At 35.4% G+C, this 14,612-nt stretch overlaps 1 long non-coding RNA gene across 1 annotated transcript; it reads right to left on the bottom strand.

Annotated features, from left to right (window-relative positions):
• Positions 1–3,323: 3,323 nt before the first annotated feature.
• Positions 3,324–5,158, bottom strand: LOC135289362 (uncharacterized). Its single transcript, XR_010352132.1, has 2 exons — positions 4,766–5,158; positions 3,324–3,371 (listed from the first exon to the last, which is right to left on the bottom strand). It is a non-coding gene; the product is annotated as an uncharacterized LOC135289362 (long non-coding RNA).
• Between the last annotated feature and the right edge of the window lie 9,454 nt (positions 5,159–14,612).

The raw sequence follows: 14,612 nt of genomic DNA, 5'->3' as shown, positions 1-14,612 counted from the left end.
AAGTCATCAATGTTTTCAAATCCAAAACATGTATATCCTCAGTCAAGGATGCTTACAAAATAAACTTGCAATGGCAAGCACTTTATATTACAAATGTTCTTCAATTGGGCAATCTATTGACTGGACACTCTTTAACATCATGGTTACTGCACAATCACATTAAAACAGCAACATAATTAGAACAACTTTGATGACCAAAACTGCATAGTGATTATGTGGCAGTGTAATTCAGAGGATGAAAGAAACCCTGTGGATTACTATGTGGAGGATTCTCATGATGCAGCTGAAATATCATAAAAGCTATCACAGTGTTAATCTTGCATCATATAACATAGCCCACCTCTGTACTGAGGATCCAAGACCCATTCCAAATGCCACTGCTCTGCTCTTGAATGCTGATGAATTCTGAGAAATCACTTGAGGTCATAATTAATTTGAGTTCTGCACAGCGCATAACAAAATAGCAAATCAGAATATTAAAAAGCAAATGTTCAGTAATATGTAGTTTTACCCATGGATTGTTCAGCTTATTTTGAAATAGATGAACTTTCTAAGTAAAATAGCCAAGGGAAACAGGCACCAATTTGCTCATTGCTTCCACTGGAATATTCTTCCTCAGAGTGCATAAGTGTATGTGTTAATGCCGAGTGGCTTCTAACAAAAATCAGCTGAATGCAGTTAGAGTTTAAATCTCCATGCCAGTTATAGAATGGATTCAAATCCATATTAGGATTGAGTCACTTATCTCCTCAAAGAGTTTGATTAACATAATTTTCCATTCAACTTCCAAGAATGTCAACTTCTGTACTCAAAATGCTGCATAATCTCTCCTCCTTTCTTTTAACTCCATTATTCATTCCAGAAATCTCATTCTGGATGGCTGTTGTCCCAGTGTAATGCATTTTGTTTTCCATGACATCCTTATCTTTAAAATTTTCACATAGTCTTATCCTGGTTTACATTTCTATTTTCATTTCCTTTTGTGACTGTCATAGTCCCACTGGTCTCTGCAATCTTCCCACCTTATTGCTTTGCTCTTCTTTATTCATGTTTCCTTCTGGCTTTTGAGAAGGTGTCTGTCATATGCTATCTGCCAACCACTACTCCTTTAAACTTGCCTTTAAACAATTTTTTTGTTTGCTTTGGGGTGTGAGAATTTTTTGTTCTGGTTTATTTTTGTGGGTTTTTTTTTTTGTTTGTTTGGCTTTTTTGTTTTAATTATTGGAGTTGTGGGGGTTTGGGGTTTTTTGTTTGGGTTATTTTTGGTTTGGTTTGGTTTTTTGGGTTATTTTTTGGTTTTGGGGCTTTTTAAAGTTTTTGTTGTTGTTGTTTGTTGTTCTTTTGGGTTTTTTTTTGGGGGGGGAATAATTTAATCTCTGGTAATTTTACTGACAGTGCCATTGTATAGTAAATTCACTAAAGTGTTGGGATGCTCAGATTCTTTGTGTGATGTCAGGTCATTATTGTTTAAACCTAATGAAAGCAATAAAATGTCTTTTAAGTACCTGAAATCAATTAATAGTCTTCTATCTTTCTAAATTTTTTATTTCTTTGCTATGGAAGACTGAGTTCATTAATGATAGAGCATTATTTTCCCTTATAACATGCTAATTTATATTGATATTAGAATAAATAGTCTGATGAATACCTTACCCTGATGATACACTAGTCTGATGAATACCTAATTGTCTTGTTCAGTGCTTAGGTACTGCTTTATAGCAATATATGCCTTATCTTTTGAATCTGTGGAGCAAAACTAGACCAGCTGCCAAATTTAAGGTTGTAAGGCTACCTGGATCAGGATTTTTTAACATAACTCCACTAATTAGTACTGGGTTCTTAAAATAAAGTCCCAGTATGCTATGAAATAAATGTTTTATTTTGCTGTATGTTGCTAATGAAAAAACTGGAATTGTTGCTTGTTCAGTGCTAATGCAACAATTTTCTTCTGTTTTTCCCCCTTGAGGTGATCAGGTGGATGAAAATCAGACTTGGAAGTGGACACCTGAATAACTAGACATGGCCTAGCATAAGAATCAACAACTCACGATGTACATCAAGCAATTGCCAGTCATTTTGATGCTGCCTAGGTCTAAACTGAAAAAGATGAAAAGTTGTGTACTTCAGAATCACCCCCAGGCACTTATGATTCAGGCTTACACAAATAGCCTTGTAATAGCAAATTTCAGGAACATCAAACAATTCACCTTTATGTTTATGCTATTATTCTATTACACAACTGCAAAAAGAGAGTGATATTATTTTTAATTTTTTAAGTGTTTTAAAATGTTTATCAAGAGCTTTTTATACATGGAAGTAGCCCATGTTTAGATGTGTTTTGCTTCATAGCCTGCTGTCACCCAGGCAGTCAAGAGAAAGCCAGTGTCTCTGCTGTTGAGTTAAATGAACTTAGAGTGCTCGATGTTAAAGATCCGCTTGACCTTAGCTGAAAAATCTAAACAAACAGGCAAAAGAAAGATTTTATTTATTGATATCTATTGGTCTATATTTTTATTTAATGTTTGAACTGTGGTATTTATCTCCTTTTTAGATTAAATACTGAAGGGCACTAATTTGCTCCTTACTGCCAACATTACAAGATTTTTATCTTAGTTTAGTTCTCTTGGAGAAACACTCTCTTTTTAGATAAACTAAGGAGCATTTTTACTTCAGCTCCCACAGTTATTCACACATTAATATAAAGTTATGAACAGGGTTTATAACTATACTACTAATATACCAAAAGCCATTTAATTAGGTATTAATAATACAATAATTTAGAAATGCAATATGTAATGTTTTACAAGAGACACACAAAAAAAGTTTCATATTTCTACTTTCAAATTTTTGATCAAATTGAAGCATTCTTTTAGATGTATAACTTCTCACATTGAAGACTGAAGGAGTATTTCAAGGGATTTTTTCTTTGAAAGATAATTGTCTACAATTTGTCCACTTTGTCATTTATTTTCCATAATTGTCCACTTTGTTTCCTTATTTTCCCCTCTAATTCAAGCAGATAAAAAGCAGAGGAATGCTACAGTTGAAGAAAAAACAAAAAAGTATAGCAATTTCCCTGTTAAAGACCCCCAAACCCTCAGGAGATTTATTTTCACTCACACAATGCAGCAATGACACTCTGCCCAAGTACACATAGAGACATTTTCTTTACAAATATATTCTTTCTTTGTAGTCTCATTTGATGTAAAATAACAATAATCTGGCCTGTAAGTACATGTTTCCCCAATGTGAATGGAAAACAGCAGCAGCCATTACTGCTTATTTTAGAGAAAAACTAGCATTTTATAGCCTTTTCCAGCAGATTGATCTTCTTTCTCCTTTAATTCAGCAGGAAAATTGGCTTCTGTTCCCTATGAAAAAAACAGATACACTACTTGGGTTAGCCTAGTAATAAAAGAAAAGTGCTACTTATAGTTTTCTCTTTAATTAATCTCTTTATTTAAGAAATATTAATTTTGTGAAGAACCATGTATTAAGGGGAAATGGGAATCAGTGAAGTATAATAGAACTGGAGGGTATGAAGATAATTTTTGAGATATATATAGATGGAAGGGAGAAACTGAACCCTAGAAAATGACTAGTACAAAAATAACAGATGTCAATCATCAAAAATTAATTAACGCAAAGAGTGTTTTTCATATCCACTTTTTTTTTATAACTCCTTACATTACCAGTTCATATACATGCCACAAGAGCTCTGAAAGTTGAATATCCTGTACTTATTAAAAAAAAATTTAATCCTACAAAATCATGTTGATTTTGACCCTTGACAAAATAAGACCCAAAATCTCTATAAATTTAATCAATCTGTCTGACCACTACAGACATTCAACTAGTCAATAACAATTTGTTTGGTGAAAACACAACAGGTAAAGGTCAATTGTAGCTTTGCATTTAGTTACAGTTGTTACACAGTTTACAGTCTGGCTGAGTGCATGTTCACAGATCTGCCACTTTTTAATAAGAATCCATTTGTGTTATTACTTATTGCCTTTCTTGTTTGAAAAAGAGTTTTCTAAAAATAATCAGTAGCTTGTATGAAGCCTTCTAGGGAGTCAATATTGGTAACTGAATTCAGCTGTAAGGATAGCAGTATGGGACCAAAGATAAAACTATGTTGGAAATTAAGGCAAAACCTACATGCCACTATTCTGTCAAGAGTCAAGAATTTCAAATACAAATACATAAGTAAAAAATGAAAAATTTTGAAAATTTATCACCATATTAGAATAACAGAATGGTTGGGGTTGAAAGGGACCTCTGGAAGTCATCTAGTCTAACCCCACTGTTAAAGCAGGTTGCAAAAGCTCATATCTGGATGGGTTGCAGTGCTCTGTCAAACACAAAGGAAATAAGTTTGTCCTCATATTTACAGAACTTCCTCTGTTTCAGTTTGTACCTGTTGTTAATTTTACTGTTCACTGGGCACCACTTAAAAGATTCTGTTCCCATTCTATTGACAGCTGCCCTTAAGGTATTTGTAGATATTGACATGACCCCCTCCCAATCTTCTCAAGGCTAACCAGGCCCAGCTTTTTCAACCTCTTCTCAAAAGAGAGATCTTTTATTCCCCTTCTTATCTTGTCTCCTCTGGACCCTCTCCAATCCCTTGTCTTAGCCACTACTTGCTCATAGTAACTGCTTGTCCATCAGGACCTCCACATCTTCACAGAGCTGCTTTGTACCTGTCCTGGTATTCTGGTATATATATAGGTATTCCTCAGGTTCAGGATGCTGCACTTGCCTTTGTAGAGCTTCACCAGGTTCCTCTGCATCCAGCTCTCCAGCCTGTCCAGGTCTTGCTGGTTGACAGCACTGCTTTCTGGTGAATCAGCCACTCCTCTAAGTCTCATGTCATCAGCAACCTTGTTGAGGGCACACTGTCATTTCACCCTGGTCGTTGGCAGCAAATTTGAAGACAGCCACTCCCACAATCCTCTGAGGAACACAGCTAGCTGCAAACCTCCAGCTAGACCCTGCACTGCTGATCACAACCCCCTGAGCTCGGCCAATAAGCCAGTTCTCATCTCAGTGTCCTCTCATCTAACCCACACTTGCTGAATTTGCCTATGAGAGTATTATGGGAGGCAGTGTCAAAAGCCTTGCTGGAGCCAAGGTCTTGTCTCATGCACTCAGCCTATTGTGCCATCATAGAGGGCTATCAGAATGGTCAAGCACGATTTCTCCTTGGTAAATCCATGCTGACTACTCCTGATAACATTCTTTTTCTCTACACACTTAAAGATGACCTTCAGAATGATCTGTCCCATCACTTTTCCAGGAATGAAGGTGAGGCTGGTTGGCCTGTGCTTTCTTGTGTCCTTTTCCATGCCCTTTTTTAAAACTCTAGTGACACTGGCTTTCCCTGAAATCCTCATTGTTATTGTCCATTATACCCTTTGACAAATTTAATTCCAAATGGACCTCACATCCTGGCACATTCCAACAGCATTCCTGTGTTATTCCCAAATGGAGTAACACTTTTTCCACATGCCATACACTTCCTTCTTCTGTTTGAATTTTGCATTTATTGTAATACCATTGTTTAGAAATCAGACAGCTGATATTGTGTTGTGCTGTCATGCTAATAGAACTAAAGTCTATTTTTTCATAGTCTTTAAATACTGAGTATACTGTGGTACTTAAGCAGAGAGGGAAAATGATTACTTTTAAAATTCACTTCAAAATATAATTTATCCCTATCTTTGATAATAACAAAGAATTTCTATAATCTCTATATTTTTAAATGACAGATAAAGAAGCAAGATAAAACTTCTGAAAGTGATGCAAGTGGTATTTTCTGTTAATTTGTTGTCCTTTGACTCTTGTTTTTCATTAATTGTCAGAGACATAAATACAACTAAGTGCTCAAGTAATGTCTGAAAATGGTTATAAGAAACATTTTTCCAATGAAAGTTTTTAGAAACTTGACCTGCATATCTTTAATCCTAAATTCTCCTAATCTCTAAGCAAATGTGAACTAATTCTTTATAATAAAATTGCACCTTCTAACAGAGAAAATTAATTTGGCTCCAAGAAATCATACTGAACTTATTCCAAATATATTTCTATATGAGTTGGAGTATATTTAAAGCTCCTTCTGGACTGGGACAAAGATCATGGAATAAAGTAATTTTTCTGCATGTTTATTTGTAGGAAAAAAAAAAGAAAGAATAATTTAAATCCTTGTACCTTAGTAATGTTTTGCATGTATGGTCCAGATAAGTTGGGATTTTACTTCTGTGCGATTAAAAGGTATTTGTTTTGGATTTTATAGAATGGAAGATGGTCTTAAGTATCTGTAAATATATTATAGGATTGTGCACAATGGAATGGGGTATCTTGCAAAATAGTTTTGAATACACATTGGGTAAAAGAGTTAAGTGCTCTCAAAAGTGCATGGAGACTTAACTTTTATAGGCAATGGAATGATACAGAAATAAGATAAGAACAGCAATATTTCCACCAACTACTGTCCTGCAAGTTTCTTTTTTCTTTCGCTTAACTGACATTAATTCTGGAATGTGCCTGACACAGGATCTCAGAAGTTGGTTGCGTGTGATTCAATGTAGACACAAAATTAGAGAGGTGCTGTAGCAATATGAAAACGTCTATGATGTGAGTAGTCTGGCAAAGGATCACAAAGGTGGTGAAGGGACTAGAGCTTTTTTCACATTCTGTTTACAGCCTGGATGACAGAAAACTCAGAGGGAGCCTTCTGTGTTTATAGATCTGATGGGAGACTGAAGAAGAGGGATCCAGACTTCTCAGCAGCACTCATTGACAGGACAAGGAGCAATGGATACAGAGTAAAAGACACAAAACACCATCTGAACAAAAGGTGTATGAGAGAAACTAGACATTGGAAAAGGTTTCCCAGGGAGGTTTACAGTCTCTAAGTATCTGGAGATACTAAATATTTTACTACCCATGGGTCAGGGCAATCTGTTCTAGCTGATTCTGCATGAGCATGGAGTAGGAGACAGCAGGGGAGATTCATGGGGAGGGGTAGATGACTTCAAGTAGTGCTTTCAAACCCCAATGTTATTTTGTTATTCTCTTATTCTCTAAGAACAGTTTTCCAATATTTTTCTTTTTATTTAAAATGATGTCATGAAACTCTGTCAAGATCTCTCCTAAATTCAAGATAGGTGATATCCACTGTTTATTCCCAGTCCATGGGATCTTCTTCTGCCCTGTCACGGAAAGAAATTAAATTGGTTTGACATATGTTGCTTTTGACAAATCCTTCTTGTCTGCTACTCATCTCCTTCTTCCTTTCCAGTGACACACAATTAGGTTTTCTTATCATTTGTAGTAGTACTGAGTGTTGGTGGGCCTATATTTCCTCCTTTTCCTTGTTTCAAATAAAGAAAGAAATGTTCACCCATTTCCTCTTCAAATAAAAATGTTCTTCCATTCTCCAGGGGTCTGATCTATATGAAATCTCAAAGATAACCCACAAGGTTTATGAGAACTCAGAAGCTATTTCTTGCATATCCTGGGATGGGATTTTTCCAGACTTCTTCATTTAAAAGCATCTTATCCAAGCTCTCACTACGCTTATATAATCTTCTTCACTGAAGGCTGAGCTCTTCAAGTTTTAATGGGGAAATTTATTCTATAATTGATCCAAACTGACCATTTTATTAAGGATTAATGAAAAAAAGGTCATTAAACTTCATATCATGTGTAGAGACTATACCACTCCTACTAACTTATAAACATGAACATCCAAGCAGTTCATTTTTTCTCAATATTTTTGGTATGTACATTTGACCTATTTTCTGCCACAAATATCTTACTTCTTGAATATGTTCTTTCTCTCAAGTCAAAGAAATCATGGTTTAGTTCAGCTGATCACCTACCCTCTGCCTATTTTTCTTCTGCATTAGGAGGGTGTGCACTTGTGACCTCAGTATCATTTCTCTAAGAACCTGCCAGTTCACGTTTCCTTTTTGAACAGATTTTCAACTGAGAGGCTGTCAGCTTTCAAAGTTTATTAAAGTTTGTCTTCCTCAAATCTACTGGTTTTCATTTTTCTGTTATTCCTTTTTCCTTTCTTAAAGAATACAATATCTGCTATTTCATAATCACTTTTGCTCAAGTTCTATTGTCTGGTTCTTTGTTGCTAGTTATAACCTGCCCTGAGTATTTTACTTATCATTAACTAGGTGCTGAAATTATATATGTTTATGTGGGTGGATGTGTGTGCACACAGAGATAACCCTAATTTTAAAATGAGTCAGGATACAATGCTGTCATAACACGACTGATTACCAAAAACATTTACATTAAAAGCATTGTCAAATGGATTATGTAATTAATTCCTGACCTACCTCTTTCCAGATAATTTTCACATCTGAGTCATATCCGTTGTCAATGCCTCACTAAAGTTTTACTTGTATTTCTGCTTTTAACTTCAGCAAAATGTTGTGCAAGTTCCTGAAGCAGAGTCTATGACAGTCTCCTTAGCTAGCAAATAAATTGTCTAAAATTAACAATGCTTGTAAATATCCACCAGCTTGTTATCTGTAAAGGATCATCCATATAGGCTCTCCAAAGCAAGAATGCTATGCCATTATCCAGAAAAGTTAATGGGAAGTTTTATCACGTTTCATTTAATTGTTGCATTGAAAACTGGCAGTGTATGGTCACTGACTCATTAACAGACAGTAAGCACAGCTAAACTATTGGCAGTTTCTCCCAAAAGAATGTACACTTGCAGAGAAACAAAGCAAATCCCAAATTCTTTAGCTGTCTGGCAATATCTGTGTGACCTTCTTCATTGTGAAAAGTGACACACCAATCCTATCCATGTTTTTTGGTAAGGCAATACCCAGAAGATGGAAAAAATGAGCTCTTGAGATATTGGTTTGCAACATAGGCAGATCATTGGTAAGCCTGGCAAAGTTTCTGATGGAACCATGTACAGAGTCTGGTATTCATGATGCAAGAACTCCCTCTGACATCTGTCTAGAGGGTAAGTCTAGACAGTGAAAGCTGCAAAGCTGTAGGGAAATTGAAGGATAGGTCTGTATTTCCATCTTGAAGGACAGAACTGTGCTCTCAACAGTGATCTATCACTGCATATGAAGAAAAAAAATTACTAGAATTAGTGGTTATATTATGAAAAGTCTTTTGGTTCCCTTCATTCTCTTCTTCCTTTATTGACAGCACCTTATCTAACATCAGTAAGATATCATTGCAGTTAATCACCCAGTTCAACATACATGGAGAATCATTACATTTATTAGAATTATTAGTGCCTTTTCATTAGAAATACAAGGGTCTGATACCTAGAATTTCAGTACTCAGTATTTAAAAAGACTCTGAACTTCCTTGGAGGACAATTTAACCATCTTTATGGTATATATTAAAGAAATGTCTTCTGAGTATTGAAGTCCAGAAAGGTTTATACACTATAAATACAGGTTGTGGAAAACAGTTTCCAGTTCTCTACAGTCACGTAAGTTCAGAATAGAAGTGGAATTTCAGATGCTCTGTCTTCCATCTTTTCTGATTTGCTGTGACACTTTGTTAAATATATGAAGATTTCTATTTCTATTCATTTTTTAAAAAATTCTCCTATCTAGCATACAGAAAACCAGACATTATACACAAATTTAGTAATTTCATGACAGAATGCATAGATATGAATTCAAACAGTTGACATCTTGAACTTGTTGGAGATAAATAACTCTTTTCAGCAATTTATTTTCAGACACTTCATTAGTAGTGGAAAACAATGACATTCTATATGACATTCCAGGAATTTTACATTACATGCACCTGTGATTCCAAAAAATAATTAGTTATTTGAAGTGTTGCTCATGTAGCATTTGTTTGTCTTTCACCAGGGACACTAATCAAGTAAATGCCATTTAGGTGTCTGCATGCTATTTGCAAAAAGATTCTTAGTGTATTTTTAAGTATTTTGGTTTTGTCTACTTTACAGTTTTTTGGCTCCATGTACAACGCAAACAAGGCTTCATGGATTGAATGATTTCACCCCATAGCTTAATGATAGTTTGATCTCTAATTTGGACTAGTTGAGCCAAAACTAGAACTGAATGAAGCAATACATTTTTTGTATGACTTCCTGCTAGCCTAGAACATTTACTTGTCCAGTAAATTGTATGACCTGAATCAAAGTTCTCTGTCTTCCCAGGGAGATTGGAACTTATATCTCTAATTTCTTTAGTGAATGCCTTTAAACTGAATGCAAGATGAAAAAAAAAATAAAAGGAACATTTTCTTTCAAGGCTGATATTGTGCTAAGCAAGGAAAATTATGTAACCAGAGAGAAATAATAAAACCCAAACAAAGAAGAATAAGATTACAGCTGCTCCCCTAATGCTTTAACTCAAAACTGGATACAAAACTTTCAGATCTTCTTCCATGATTTGTTAGTTGTTTGGTAACTGCCTACTGTAGCAGTCTGAATCACTCAGGATCCAGACAAAGGAACCTGGCTTTGCTTTCTCCCATCATGCAGTCACTTTTGCTTTCCTTCCTCCTGCTCTCTGACCATTCCCAGATGTGACAATGCTTCAGGAACTAGGAAACTCAAAAGGCCACCTATGTCCAGAACTGCTACAAGCCCAGTGTAAGATGGGTACCTTGACAGTTTTTACATGTAGTTCTTAAGAACACAAATTTCTGATTCTATCATTCCTTTGTTTGAGCTGGGAGGTAGAGCAGACAGGAGAGGTAATTTTTCACCTGTCTTCTCAACTGTTGCACAACAGAAGGATTTTTACCTGTTAGATATATGGAACATCATGTTCATTGGCTAATTCTATTAAAATGTTGAAATAGAATAGCTAATGCTGAAAACCATTGCTTATTTTTTTCAGTATATTTGACAATGAAAAATACTTTGTGAATAAGGAATGTAATCACTGCTATTGCATTTCAGGAGTGTGGAAAGTACTTGTCAAAGCAAACAAATTGTATTGATATAAGACATTTCACTGATAACTTCACTTTTGTTGTTGAAGAACACAACAATGAAATAAACTGTTGTAAAATACAAAATTCCAAGAATTTTACTCTTCTGTCTCAGCTTCACTGACTGAGAATTGCATTTCATTTTCAAAGAATAGGTAATTTCTTATGTTATACAATTTTTGCCCTTGAAAGCTGTCAGTTGCAATATTCAGGATAAAAATCTAATTTTAATACCCAGAGAGCATGCAAGAACATGTTGTTATATATGGACTAAAATGAGGATGCCACCTCATTTTATGAGGATGCCAGCAGTAAATATATAGAACATCAATTCTATAACATAATATAATTTGTTATGGCTGAGAAAAGATTTAAAAAATACTATTTCTTCTACTAGAAAAGTCTATCATTTCTACAAAAATATGTAGAAAGAGATTTATAGTGTATCCACAATTAGGTGCATGCTTCTGCTCATTAATAAAATAAACTAATTAAAGGTAAATTATCACTTCCTAGAATTTTTGAGAAGTATGTGAAGGGTTCTAATCCTTGTTCAATACTACAACATCTTGCTTGTAACTTTTTGTTAAGTTTCTGCTAGAAAAAAGATTAATTGATTTCACAAGCCTAACCCATGTACACCATGTGTATGGAATTTTCCACGTGTCAAACTGGAAATTATCAGACCAGTTTAAGAGGGAAGTTAAACTCTGCCTGTCCAAGTGTGAAAGCCATTTAACACGCAGTAGCACTGCACAGCTGTCTACATTAGGAGAACAACTTGACAGAGCAACTAGGCATTACCAAGACCATAATTTTATGGTCTAATTTTTATAATTCAAGGAGTAAAAAATCTGTCTCTGGGGAAAATTGCCAAGAGCCTTTTAAGGATCAAGTTTGGTCAGAGTCCCACTTTGGTCCCCATGGTGCTCACTGACAAACTTACTTACCAGGTATTTCAAGTGGACCTAACAAATTAAATGCTCTTTCTGATGTTTAAAATGTACAGGGATACTGTGTGCTGCAGAAAGATGTGAGGAAAAGCCAGCACTGCTGAATCACACACTTGAACCCCGTGGTGTTTTACTGTGTGTTATTCTTTCCACATATTCCTTCACTAACTTTCACCTGCCCAGTTGTGCTGGTTATTCTGAGAATTTTGGTTTCATCCACTTTGGCTCCTTGGATGATAATGGGAGACCAGGGACATCTGGGAGACCTAATAGCTGCTTGAAGGTCAGCAAAGTAATATATTGGTGTGGGGGTGTGCATAGAGCAGTTCATGGGGATGAGACACTCAACAAAGAGAATTTTGCTCTGACATAAAACAAAGAAAATTAGCAGGAACTGAGTCCTGTTCAGCAAGTCACTGGCCAAATATTAAAGTCCAGAACTTTTGTATAAAGATTAGGAATGCAATGGAAGCAATGCTATAGCATATTACAATATTATCTCTAAATAAGTAATTAATCTCCTTAGCTATGACTGTGCAAGTAGTTTACATGGTAGTAAACAAAACTGCAGAATACTAGGAGATACTTTATTGTTCAAACCATGAAATTAAGTGCAGTTTGTCTTGGTCCAGATGAGGTGAACACTCTCAGTCACATTTGGTTTATGGTCCTATTGTCATAAAGACTTTTTCTTGCTCTCCCTAGACAGGATTATCTTCTGAATATTATTCTGGAGTCATAATTATGATTTGCCTACCATTATAAAATTGATTTCTTTGCTTGTTTTCTTGTGTGTTTTCTTCTTCCACACTAACATAACTACTATACAAACCAGTTTCTTTCCCTCTATCAAATTTACCTGATCTTTCTGCTTTCTTTTTGTTTCCATGGAAACAGAGATTATTTTTAAGGAGACAGAAAGAAATACAGACCGTAATGAAGCCATTCTTCAAGAACAGATACCTAGAGATATTCTAGTTTTGTTTAAGAATTCCCAGATTGCTACCTTCTAGGATGCATATTTTTCCCTACACAGTCCTGGGAGGTCTTCTTTTCGTGTCCTTCTATCCATACAGAAATTAACACAGCTTCAATCTTATTCACATGCTCCTAATACATATAAAAGAGGTCAGGGAACTTCAGCTAGGTGCTGGGGCAGTTAAGAGTTGAGCACTGGATTACTGGTTCCTGCAACACTGGAAGATCAGTTTGGTAAAAGTGCTCCAGTGCCAGTGTTTCCAAATGTGGAGTTGCCAACTTAATTTCTCCACCCAAATTTACTAAATGCTGTTTTTCACGTGGGATGTTCAATTTCTCTTTTCTTATTACTTTGAGAACAGACATGCTAGACCTTTCTTTCTGTGACATATCTTGATTTACTTTCTGTGGAAATTAGGACATCAGGTAAGAAGGTGGGAACAGATGGGGAAAGGTGATGCATCTTGACCAGTCCCATTATGCAGTTAGGATATAATTAAGTTGCTCTTGAAGCCTGGTATGTTTTCCTGGAAGCTGTGAAGCCCTGGTGAGTTTTACAGCTTGAATATGGACTAAACTTTCCAGAATCCTGAGGTTTTGTCAGCAATAGGGATGTGTTTATGCTCCAAATACCCAAACCAAAATGTTTCCTAGTAGATCTAAATGAAACAATTTTGTGACACTAATATACACACCCTGGAAGTAAGGGTGCTCTGTCATTTTTATTGTTCCAAAGCACAGAATTATCAGGATTCAAGACTGTATTTCATAAAGATATGCAAATCTGTTTGTTCCTATTTTATGCTTTAATGGCAATAAAGGATGGTACAAATTGCACCCCTGCTTCCGTTTTTCTCCTCAGTGCCCTCCCAGACTTTTCCATTTCCACACCAACTGCTCATGAAGTGGCTGCTGATAGTTTAAAAGTTAAAACACTAATGTGAGAATTTTTTCATAAAGCAGCATGTAATTTTTAGGAATTCCAAAAACACTTAAAAAAACTTAAACAACAACAACAACAACAAAACCCCAAACAACAACAACAAAGAGACCTCTCTTATATATTGCTCATGATGGGAATTATTTCAGGTAAATTGACTCTAATTCAAATTTTTTTTCAGTCAGTAAAATCTAAAATCTTGGGACAAGGCAGAAGAATGATCAAGATGTAGAAATAACTCTTCTAATGATATGCAGCTATAAGGGAAATCAAGGGCATCTGAGGGTTTGTGGTCAGAACCCTTGTATATATTAGCAAAGTAAAAAGAAATGCCTTCTGGGCAGTAAAATTGCTATCAGGGAATTTAAAAAAAAAAAGTTTGGATGGGAGTTCCCTAAAAATTCTTAACCACTAATCTTGAATATCACAGCAGACAGCTAAGTGAAAAATTCAGAATACAGTTAAGAAAATCAGCAAAATGATAGGTCAGAGAATTTTAAAGACATTTTAATAGAGCTACAGGATTATATGGTAAGACCTCATATGTAGTTGTAGCTTTTCATACAGTTCTTCTACATGAGATGAGATTCAGAGGAGGATATATTTTTCAGAAATGTAGTCAGAATATTAATGTCAGGGTAAAAAGTGCATCTTATTAAATTATTTGTTCATCTTGTCACCCCAGGCCAATCTCTTTAATTTTCTATGCACCTAAAGCCAATAAACTGCTGTTACCTGGCTCACTGTCACCTTCTGGTGTCCTGCAC

The sequence above is a fragment of the Passer domesticus genome, chromosome 1 (assembly GCF_036417665.1).
Source record: "Passer domesticus isolate bPasDom1 chromosome 1, bPasDom1.hap1, whole genome shotgun sequence".
NCBI lineage: Eukaryota > Metazoa > Chordata > Aves > Passeriformes > Passeridae > Passer > Passer domesticus.
This window is presented reverse-complemented; position numbering and strand designations above follow the sequence as displayed.